A 12,446-nucleotide genomic window follows, 5' to 3' on the forward strand; every position below is an offset into this window, starting at 1 on the left:
AGAAGAAATTGATTCAGGAAAATAGGCCTCTCCTATGCACCTTCTTGTACCCCCAACCCTCCTTTACTATAGCAGCCATCACAGTGGCTTCTTCTATGTGTAATTGCTTACAATTTTATAAACTCTGTTCTTTTCTATGGCGCAGAGTTCAAAATTCTTGTTTCATTCCCGAGGGAAATTACCTCGTCGCTACTTCTTAGGACAACTGGGTTTTTTGATCGCTGCCTCAATTGAATTTCTTCCTTCGTCCTCTTTTTCTCTTCCATATTTTTTAGTCATTCTAATTTGTGCTATTTCGAATTGAAGATCATAATCGACTCTGTTTGCGTTTCCTTATTCCTCGTTTCTCTCCTTTATCTTCATTGAGCTCCGAAAGCAAGCATATTAAGGACCGGTTCCATATTCATCAGAATCCATTTTCTATGCTGTTGTTGAAATCATCTATGCTTTGTAGTTGCAGAAGCCAATTCCAGAGCCGTCAAGAACAATCCACCTCTGCAAAGCCTTTTCTTCTCACAATGCCTTTTTATTACGTAAATACCCCTCCCCACATGGAAGGTGCCTATACTACCATTGTCGCCGCCACGAACAATTCACCTTTGATTTTGTTTCATGATCTTCATCCTCGTTTACTGCACCGCGGGTATCTCTGGTGGGTATTCCATTTTTTTTGCTTCTTTCTCTGTTTTCTGGTGTTTATAATTTGATTATAAACAATTGTGTGTGTGTGTGTGTGTACAGGAGGGCATATTGACCCAGCAGTGACGTTTGGGCTTTTCTTAGCCCTTAAAGTGTCACTAATCCATGCTGTGATGTACATGTGGCACAATGCTTGGGAGCAAGGTGTGGTGTAGGGCTTGTAAAGGCCTTCCAAAAGTCTTACTATGTGCAGTATGGTGGTGGGGCGAACGACATCTCCGATTGCTACAGCAAAGGTGTGGGTTTGGCAGCTGAAATTATTGGTACCTTTGTCCTTGTCTACAATGTTTTCTCTGCTACTGATCCCAAGAAAACTGCTAGAGACTCCCATGTCCCCGTAAGTTCACCTGTTTTACTTGGAAAACAGAGTATCATTAGAAGCGATGTAGAAAGCATTCTCAATTCTCTTGTTAATCCCAATGGAAAAATGTTCCTTTAGGAAAGAGAAGAAAATTATGATACAACAACAATAGAGGGGCAAGATGCTCCATCAGGCAAAACCTCGATAAAAGTCCCAGTCCAATACAGCATGGCCCACTATTATCTCCTGTTTGTGTAGAGGGCATAATAACCCAGCAGTGACGTTTGGGCTTTTCTTAGCTCATAAACTGTCACTAATCCATACTGTGATGTACATGATGGCACAATTCTTGGGTGCAATGTGTGGTGTAGGGCTAGTAATGGCCTTCCAAAAGTCTTACTATGTGCAATATGGTGGTGGGCCGAACGAGATCACCGATGGCTACAGCGAAGGTGTGGGTTTGGCAGCTGAATGTATTGATACTTTCATCCTTGTCTACACTGTTTACTTTGCTACTGATCCCAAGAGAAGTGCTAGAGACTCCCATCTCCCTGTAAGTTCATCTTGGTGGGTGGGACAACCAGGTTTTTTTATGACCGCCACAATTGAATTTCTTCCTTCATCTTTTCTCTTCTTTATTTTTTAGTCATTCCCTCACAGTGCACATTCTAAATTTGTGCTATTTTAAAGTGAAGCATTTAATCTAATCTTTATGCATTTCTTTTTATATGTGAAACTTGATAGGGTTTTTAGAGCCGATTTGAGTTTAAAATCCTTAGTTGGCCTGGAAGATGTATGTAAAATTACGCGTGGTGATTATTCAGCTTAAGCACATGAGTCGTACGAAGCTACAGCTGGCACGTATCTCTGATGCCACCTCCTCTATATAAATATTTTCCATTGACCGTTTTTGGTTTGCACATTTGACCAATATAAGTCTGGAGCTGTGTCCGTATAACAATGATTAACATCTATTTAGCTAATATAATGAAGAAGCTCAATTCTATTCATGTGGTAGGCTAGGTTGATTCTAACAATGTTTTAGGCTGGAGGTCATGGGTAAGAGATTCCTTAACAAGGATTGGTTTTTTTATTAGGGTAAATTACACGGCGACCCCCTGAGGTTTGCCCTAAATACAATACAATCCTGTGTTTCTAAAATATACACTGTCACCCCCTAAGATTAGGTTACTTGTTACACTCAACCCCAGTCCGTTAGATCATTCCCGTTAGTTGCTGACGTGTTGGTGATTGATGCCTTAAAATGACAAATATACCCCTAATGGGGTGTGAGCTTACCGGATGAAGAGCAGGCGCAGGAGGAGGAAGAAAAACTGGTGGACAAAAAGAAGGTACAGCGACGAAGCAGGGCTTTGGCACTTTCAACTTTAAGAGCTTTGGCTCTTTTTTCCCCTATAAATAATTTATTCTTCTTCTTTTTTTTTTTATCTTGATAAGTTTTAGAGATCTTTAACCCTAAATTTCATTCTAACATACGCAGGCCTTCACGGCGGCATGGAAAGCAGCATGTGGATCTTCAGGTTCTGTGAAGCTTTTCATACCAAAAGGGACTTTCTTACTCGGTCCCATTAAATTTGGTTGTCCCTGCAAGACCATTGATTCCATTACTGTTCAGATGCAGGTTATCATCTCGTTTCTTCATTTCTTTACTTTCCTTTCTTCTCATACAAATTGAATTTGTCCACTAATGTGTCTATTAATTCTTTCTGCAGGGTTTCTTAAAGGCAACCACAGATCTGAAAAGGTATGGTTCTTTGGATGATTGGATCGAGTTTGGATGGGTGGAAGGATTGACATTGACCGGATATGTGGAAAAACCTGGTTGCAAGCTTAAAGGGCCAATCAAAATTATATAATTGTTCTAATGGGATTGAAGAATCTCCATTCATCTATGAATCATTGGGGAAATTGATTCAGGAACTATAAGGAAGAAACCTTATATCTTTCAGCTCTAAGTGAGAATTAAGGGAGAAATCAGAGAAGACCCATTACCTGGTGGCTGGTTGTATCCAAGAACATCATATTGACACCGCCACCAATCGCCTTTATCGCATTTGATATCGACAGAAACATCTTTAAGGACTCCAAATCCGGGAATAGTGAGGTCTTTCTTCTCTTCTTCATTGATCAAAACTAACCTTTCGTATCCTTTACAGAACTTTGTTTGATTCTGTTGGTTGAACCGTGGGTCAGAGAGAGGGAATAAAATAATGGAATGGCTTGTATTAATGATAGAAAGGCCCCTCTATTATAAATAGAGGGGAAGTTACAAATAATAGAAGCTAGGCGATGAGGGACTAAAACCCACATAGCCGACATAAACTAATAACACTTAATAACATAAAAATACGCCCAAAAGGACCAAAATACCCCCACGGTATTCTGGGGTACATTATTCTAACACTCCCCCTCAAGCTGGATTATACAAATACTAAAGAAAGAAGATCCAACTTGGACTAAAGAAAAAAACTCTCTCCATAACAATGCTAACACTCCCCCTCAAGTTGGCGCATACAAGGTACTAATGCCCAACTTGAATAAAATGGGAAAAATAAGTTGTAGCAGAATCCAGCTCCAAAATGAATGCAGCTCCCAAATAGACCTTCAAGAACTTGAAAAAAATAGACCTTCAAACTTGGACAGACTTGATCAGCAAAAAGGCATCTCTCACCAATCTTTGTCCAATAATGAATCTCTGCATTATAATCTTGAAGATAAGTAACTAGGGTAGCCGGCAAATGAGTCAAGCAACAGTAAAGATCAAGTAGCGGAAAAAAAACAACCAAACTGTAGGATCTCATATGGGCAGGCAGTAACCAAGCATCTTCAAAACTTTAAAGCCAACCTCCCCCTTATGACAAACTTTAACCCAATAACAAAGTAGATACCCATTGGCAATGGTGAAACCTCTGACCTTCTATGTTTTGCACCAAGTGTCCCTGTATGTTCTGCTCTCTGCAATGGCTGCAGGTATACTATATATAATCCCCCCCCCACGTGTAGTGCGCATGGACATAAGAGAGATGATGTAAGAGAAAGGGCAAAACACAACATTCCAGAATTTTTCAATGGTTGGCAAGTGTAATGGAAAAAAGAAGAAATGGTAAAGAAGAGAGTACCATTAACTTCCAAGGTGGTTATGGGGAATGCCAAAGGTATGGTTTGGGAGGTGGTGAAGGAAAAAGCAGTGGGATAATGAAGTACGGAGTAAGTAATACAACATATAAATCTCCAACCATCGTCAAACGATCAAACAAACATCTTTGATGGAAATTCCTGCAGGGGAGAAACTCCTAACTTCAATATTCAAATCTGACAAGTATACAGATCTGATTTGAAGTAAGGAAAGGCTCCATTCTTTAAGGTTTGATCAATCTTCAAACAAGGAGGAACAAGTGTGCAAAAACCCCAATGTATAAACTCCCACATGCTTAAACGAACAAACGAAGATATCTGGACAGCAATGGATTGTAGAAGCTTCAACAAAAATTTGATCAGATCTGAATTAGTAACAATGCTATGATTCAAGCTCCAAGGTGAGCCAAAAATGAACTAGAAAAGCTTCACATAACTGAATAGGTTCGTAGGTGCAGTCAATAACCGTGGAACATACTGTTGTAGTCCTAAATAAGTTGATCTCCAGGATAGCAGATTCGAGTCTTTCATAACGAAAGAAATTCGATCTCCAATAATAGGAAACTCAATCACAATCATAGGGCAGCAGTATTCCACATGAAGGCAGCAGTAACTGTGAAACCCGGTCAAATTTTCGAATAAATTTAAACTTTTGGAATCTGTGTGATTTCAAGTTCTGGTTCAACTTTGGCCATACTAGCCTCTAAGTTGTGGGCCGTCTTGATTAAGAAATTCAGACCTATCTCACGACTCTCGTGCGCAAAGGCATTCCGATCACCCAACTACCGTGGCCTTAAATGAGTCCGAGGTGTCTAGCGGAAGACAACACATAAGCGTGGCATGCTGGATTGATGGCCTGCGAAGCCTCTCTCTGTCTTAGGCCGAATCCCAGGTAAGAATCCCATTTTATATGTATGTATGTTGTATTTTTAATTAATTAGTGTATTAGGGGCAGAATAGTAATTTTTACCTTGTGGGACCCCGCACTGAGCTACTCGTGTCGGGTCTGGCTGGACGGCCGCAGGACCTCCCCTATGTAAGTATAATTTAAAATATATTTATATAACGTTTTGTACAACCAAATAGAGTTAGAAGGGTATTTTAGTAAAATTGCCTCTGTGGGACCCAGTTCCCCAGTGGGGAATGTAATTCCGGACAATTACCCGTATCCGGATCATCCCTGATGTCGCATGACATCATTCTGTAGCTGGAATAAGGTAACAAATACAAAAGAATCAATTTTAGAAATAATTTATAACCAAATGACCATTCTGCCCCTTAGTGCTTAAGTTTCTATAAATATAACCCTCTTTACACTATTCATTATTCACCAACAAAGAGAAGAGGAACCAGAATCCTTCCACTTGGAGAAGGAAGAAAGAAAAGGGAAAAGAGAAAAGAGAAGAGAAGAAGAGGGATTAGAGGTGTTTTGAAGGCTTATCTCTTGCACCTAATTTCGGGCTTAAAGTTTCCATTAGAAGGCTGCAATTACAGTTTCAGGTAAGCCTTGGTGAATCCCTTGCTGTAATACCTTCTTTTCCTCTAAATTTCTTCTAAAACTGCTCTAAATCTACCTTAAGTGCATCCTAGTATAGCCTAGGTGCTGTCCAAGTAAATACCTGCCATTAAAGCTCTAATTTGAGCTTGACTTTTATAGGTTTTACTATTTATAATGCTGTCCTCGCTGCCTAGGTTCGATTATGCTGAATCTCCATGGCAAGATACCTCTAATAAACCCAATTTCTACTCCCAAGAACTCAGTCCATGAACCCTAGCTAAGAAATTTAGGTTTAATTGAAGAAATTTCTAAATTAACTAACTAATTATGAAATTGGAACCCAAAATAGACTAACCCACCTTGAAATGGTATTAAAACACCAAATTTGACCCATACATGTCAAGATCTGGCCATTTCAAGCAAAATCCCCAAATTCGGACAGACGCTGGCCAGGATCTTGTTGCGAGCTAGGGGCGGTTGACCGGCTCCCTGGAAGTCGCATCCGGGTCCCCCATTTTTGTGCCCTTATGACCTAGACCCCTTAGGACTTGACCTTGGCCCATCCCAGAACCTATTGCATAGTGTTTGGTAGGTTATTTAGGGTTGTTTCTACTGTTTTCTAGTCGGTTTGTTGGATTGTTGGTGGGTAACTGACCTAGGATTCCTTTTATAACTAATCTATAATATTCTTGTCTCATATTTAGGACTGTCTTGGTCTGTTCTTGCCTGCCTATTGGAGTTTATTCACCTAGGCTAGCTACAATTACAGGTAAGGGGATTCGACCTTAATTTCCTGCGTGTTTATCACATTAATTTCAATTTTATGCTGAATGCCATGCTCATGCATCATTACCTCTATACCTGAAGCATGTAGTTTTCGAGCTTTTATTTAATGCATTAGGTTGCACAAAGACATACTGCATTGCATTTGCATTGATTATTTATATGATGTGAATTTATGATGATGGAATTTGGTAATTTATAACTCGGATCATACTTGCCTCATCGTTAAACTGCTTGGCTAGGTTGATATTCATTACCCAAGATCTGCGCCCCTTACCAACAGGGGAAAGGTGTTGGACAACCCGTGGAAGAGACCGATGTGTTAGTTCCAGGGATGCCATCTTCGTCCCCGTTTAGCGGGTCCCTAATTCATGCGGGAATAAACAGCAGGGTTGGTCATTTGGGGGTCTGTCGGGGTCCGATGTGTTAGTTCGAATCGGCGGGTCTTCACCGTGGTAGAATGGTTTCGCTCGGGTGACCGAAGGGTTAGTTCAGGGACCGAGGTTAGCATCTACCACCTAGTAGTAGTACTTATACCCCATGAGACTTAGTATCGTGCTAGAACTGCTAGTTTAGCACATGCATCATGGATTTATTGTGTTTGTATGCTTGTACCCCCTTACCTGGGCTCGGTTGAGAGCTCACTGTGGATATCCTTATTTTTCAGTGATTTAGTTACTTCTAATGTTGGATTTGCGCGTGAGTTTGAAGTGCACGATGCGCCGTGTGCGTGATGATTGGGCAACCTCGATCTTCGCCTGATAGTCCAGGCTACCTCCCCACTCTTTTATGCTTTATAAATGCTTCATATAGTTATAGAATAGTTTCTTGTATACTTTTACTCTGTAGTACCTTTGAGAACTGTATAGTTATATCACAAGCCTTATCATTTATATAAATGAAATATCATTTAGACTTCTCTTACTAATGATGTTATCTCTATTAATTAAATTATTTCCGCTGCCTCTGATTACTGTATCTGTGAGCAATGATTGTGAATAGGGTACTGCACTTGTGATCCTTTGGGATTGGTTGGATGTCAGAGACATCCCGCCACACTTGGCCCTTAATAACCGGGCCGGGGTGTGACAGTAACACATCAACCAGTCATGCTTACAGAAGCCAATCAATAACACCAGCCAGGTAGGTATGAAAGCTCAAAATAACCAGCAAATATAAGATAAATAACCAGACAGATCCATAGGTAGTTGAAGCAGCCAGCCATATAGGAATAAGTAAGAAACATAGGTTGATTATTTGAGAAACCGAGCCATAAGAATGAACCTGAATTTTTCCAAAAATAACTAATGAATGATGCTGAAATAGGGGCTGAATACTCCTCTGATGTTTATAAAACTCTCCCAAAAAAATCAGCAATAGTGGACTGCCCTAACCCTTAGATCGATTATAGTCAGGGTTTTGTAACAAACCCTGAAAGGGAAGATTGATTGTAGGGAAGGGGGCTTCAACAAAGTGATGATGACTTGTCAAAGGTGATGTCTTCTGGTAATAGATGCTGACCACCACTGCTGGAATGGATCTCCAGTTCGAATAACCAATCTCCTTGGTAATTGAAACTTGATCTTCACGTGGGAGAATCACCAAAAAATTACAGAAAAATAGGACAGCAGCTATCATGTGCAATAGACCTTCTTCAAGCCAGGAATAGTTGAAGTAGAATGTCCTTCTTGATGGTAGAAACACCTCCAAAAAACTCCAATAGCAGCAATCAACCCTAACCCTAAAATCGATATTTGTCAAGGTTTTGAAAAAACCTTGAAAAGAAGGATCAATTTGGGTTAGGGGTCTTCAAACACTTGGAAAGAGGCTGAAACTGAGGTCGAGTGATCCTTGTAGGTGGAGTAAGCATCCCTCCAAAAGGCAGCAAAAACTGAAACCTGTAACCCTAATGTCAATTTGAGTCAGGGTTTTAACAGGTAACCAAAAATAGCAGGTTGAGAAGGTTTTGCTGTAGGTACATATCCAGCCATCAAATAGTGTCCAAATTGAGGTCGATTAGGGCTTGGATTAGTTGGGAATTATCCTTGAAATATTGGCTGCATCTGACAAGGGAAACCCCAAAATCGATTGGTCAGGGTTTTGAAAAACCCTGACAAGGTGAAATCGATTTGGGGATTTAGGTTGGAAAACAAATAATAAAAGATGGAGATAAAGAAAAAAGGAAGTTAGGTTTAGGAATAAGGTAGAATATGGCTGGAAAAAGGCTGCATAGGGTGTTCCTAAATTAGAGGATCAAGTTTATAGAGATCTGATCTCAAAGAAGGGAAACTCCAAATCGCAGATGAGGCTCCAACAGGTTTTTTTTTAATAAAAACGATAGAAGAGAAGGGGGGGCAGCAACTAAATCATCGATATTATGTTTACCTCATTAGTGCTGCCCCTTTTATTGGGCTGAAAAGAAGAACAGGAGCAGGAGAAAACCGAGAAAAGGGAGAAGAAGGGAGAAATAGGGTTTTTTTTCTCTCTAACCTAGATCAGACCAGCTTTGATACCATGTTGGTTGAACCGTGGGTCAGAGAGAGGGAATAAAATAATGGAATGGCTTGTATTAATGATAGAAAGGCCCCTCTATTTATAATAGAGGGGAAGTTACAAATAATAGAAGCTAGGCGATATGGGACTAAAACCCACATAGCCGACATAAGCTAATAACACTTAATAACATAAAAATACCCCCAAAAGGACCAGAATACCCCCACGGTATTCTGGGGTACATTATTCTAACAGATTCCTTATGTGACCTTGGATGGTTTATTTTTAATTTTTTGAGCCTAGATATAATAACTGCGATTACTTTAAGATGTTAACTTCTACTGCTTCATAAGTTCATAGTCACAATTTCACCAATTTGTGTAGAGTGAGAGATCAACAGATATGTTCTGTGATGATATTTTCAGAGAGAGACCTGCTGGAGTGTGTAAAACTGTAGATGTCGTTCTATTTCCTCCCCCCCTCTAATTGCATTAAGCTCTAGCATTCTCTCAAGTGTTGGTTTTCTTCTTTGTTTGCTGAACATTTAATGTAGATAATAGAAATCTGAACAAGGTTTCTTGAAAATCGTGTATAATCGAAAACTGATTTGAATACCCAAATGAAGTAAATGGTTTGTCCTGCCTGAGATAGCATGTTCAATTGAAGCCACTTTGGACCTGCTGATAATCCAATGTTCTCTCCTTTTTCTTGTAATTTGTACATGCACCACATGAGCAGTATGTTATGGGTTTTTAGTGATGGTCTGCTATTGCGATTAGAGAAATGTGTTTTGGCATTCATGGATGCTTTCCATGGCGATGTATTGTAATCCAGCGATTGACAAAATATTTCTTTTATATGTTATCCTCTATTTTTCTTATAAATTTGTTATTTATTTTGACTTTGTGAGATTGAAAAAGGTTTCACTGGTGAACCATATTTAGAGAGTTCTAGTACTTTATCTATAGTTGGTTCAATGTGATCACATCTTCATGAAGATATTGATAAAACACAGAATCCATCAATAAAGCAATAGTATTTTTTAGTAACTAGCGAAAGAAAATAGGTAAAGACCTCTTAGGAAGTTGCCTAGTTTGGGAGTTTTATCGTGTTAAAAAATTGAGTGGAACTCTGGATTTAGGAGTCAAAAACAACAGTTAACACTTACACAACCCAGCACTTTAACATGAATAACAAATTAAAGTAAATGAAACTAAAATCTGATTCCAAATTAACATCTGAACCATTAAACAACCCGACACTATCGCATCGAGCAAATTAAACTTGATTAAACTTAAATTTGATTGCAAATGAACATACTATGCTAATTTTAAAGGGAATTGCATACTTATGCTAAACTTCTAAAAAGTTGCTTGGTATTGCAACTTATGTAAATGAAAAAAAGCTGGGTATTATAGTACGGTGATTTTGTAGGTCAAAAGTAAACTCAATCAGGTATCTACTTCAGTTGCCCTATAAGAAAACCTCTTTGACCTGACGTAGTCTGTTGAACCTATGGAAAAGCCATGTGTACTGCCTTAAAGAAAAAATTATTTGGAATGTCCGGAAATTGACCATTCTGCCCCTTTTTTTCCCTCTTGACTCTTGCAAAATTTCATCTTCTGATCCTTAGAAGGGTGTGGGTTGGTGAAGCTGCAATGATTTACTGAACAGAAAATGGAATTAGGACTGAGATGTCTGTGGAATTGCTATTCCTTTGTGGTTTATCTTTTTTCTTTTAATTTTTTAGGGTTATTCTGCTTTGTTCTTGTTGGGTCTTTATAAAATTTCTTGTTATTTATCCCTAGGTGTGTTGTCATTTTTTTGGTTTTTGCTATAAAATGCATAATAATGTGGTAGTGGAGTTGTTTTACTCCCACTTGTATTATACTTCATCTATCAGATATAGTGGAGTTATTTTACTCCCACTTGTATTATACTTCATTTATCTGTTTTCTTCAGATTCCCTGCAACCCTCACGAGGGTGTTTAAACCCTTTATTTTTTGCATCTTTGTTTCCATGGTCATCAATATCTTTAGCTTATTATTTAAGGTTATTAAATGGAAATACTATGTTATGATTCTTATTTTTATTGCTTTTGCTGATTTCAACATCTCTTGCTTTTTCTACAGGGTGGATTTACCAATCAGCATTTTGACCAGGATTTGAATTTTCTTGCTACTGAAGAAGATCCTGTTACAAAGAAGGTTAGAAGTTACTTGTCAATGAAATCTGTAGTGATTATGTTTCAGTGACTGTTTCTATTGTTTTTCCTACTACTGCAACCACCCTCTTCCCCCCCCCCCCCCCCCGGCAAAAAAAAGAAAAAAAGGGGAAGCATCATTGCCCTCATTTTAAGTCTGCAAACTATGAAGAGGCTGCTTCTCAATATTAAGCAAAAAAGACATTGGTTCCTTAATTTTTTTGGGTGAATTAATTAGTGGAGATTTGTTTTATGGACATTGGTTCCTTAATTACAAGCTCCCCTGGTGAGGATCCGAAGGTGTTGGCAAATTTCTAAGATCTTCTAGAAAAAATATTTGTGTTTGATCCAGAGAAGAGAATGACAGTATCTCAAGCATTGAGGCATTCATTCATCACAGGCAAGTGACCAAAGATGCTGATTTTATGACCCCGGAAATGCTGTTGAGCTAGATACATGTACATTATGATCTCAATTTGTAATGGTTTTCTTTTCCCCTCTTATCTTTCTTTATTTTTTACTTTAATTTTAGTTGTGGAATACAGTTTTTTTTTTCATTAAAAAAAAAAAGAAAAAGAAAATAAGTTTATTTAGGACTTAATGTTCTTACGAAACTAGTTTCATTTCCTATTTTCTTAGAACTTCCAACTACTGTTAATTCCGTTTCTGGCTCAAGGCAACTCAAGAAGTGAATTTTATCTCATTTGCTTGACCCGGATTTGGTGTCATTTAAATATTCCCCTCATTTGGACTTATGGAGTAGTTTTCAAGATTTTTTTTTCTTTCCTTTTTGTTCTTACTACTTTATTTAGGGAAGATTTTGTCCATCAATTCTTGATACCGTATCTATTTTAGTAGCCGGAAGGTGGGTCTGTTTGCATTCTTTTGCTGCTAGGCTATAGGTGGTTGTTCTGTGACATTATCTCAAATATATTTCTCATTTATGCATTTTGTTCTATAGGGCATACTTCGCTTGCAGTCTACTGATTGTTGTAATTGAACTCTTGGACTCCACAAAGCTAGACAGTGTTCCTATTCCAGGATGCAAAACCTTGACCAGATTCATTCATAGTCGTCAGGTGATTTTGGGATGTAATTAGCATTGTTTTCTAATAAATTGCTTATATATCTTGCTACTTTTTCTTTGCATTATACAAACTGGTTAATCCCTTCAAGACTTCAATGCAAGTGTGTTGTGTTTGCTCTTAATAATCTGTTGTTGAGAAATCAGGAGATTTTTCTGCTTGATGAAACATCCATTCAGTGGAGAAACTGATCTTAAATTACATTTTTCCCCCATTGTTGGTTGACT

General features: G+C 38.6%; 1 pseudogene; it reads left to right on the top strand.

Annotated features, from left to right (window-relative positions):
- Nucleotides 1–612: 612 nt before the first annotated feature.
- On the top strand, nt 613–1,138 carry LOC122647288 (annotated as a pseudogene).
- Nucleotides 1,139–12,446: the final 11,308 nt, after the last annotated feature.

Source organism: Telopea speciosissima, unplaced genomic scaffold (genome assembly GCF_018873765.1).
Source record: "Telopea speciosissima isolate NSW1024214 ecotype Mountain lineage unplaced genomic scaffold, Tspe_v1 Tspe_v1.0017, whole genome shotgun sequence".
NCBI classification, from domain to species: domain Eukaryota; kingdom Viridiplantae; phylum Streptophyta; class Magnoliopsida; order Proteales; family Proteaceae; genus Telopea; species Telopea speciosissima.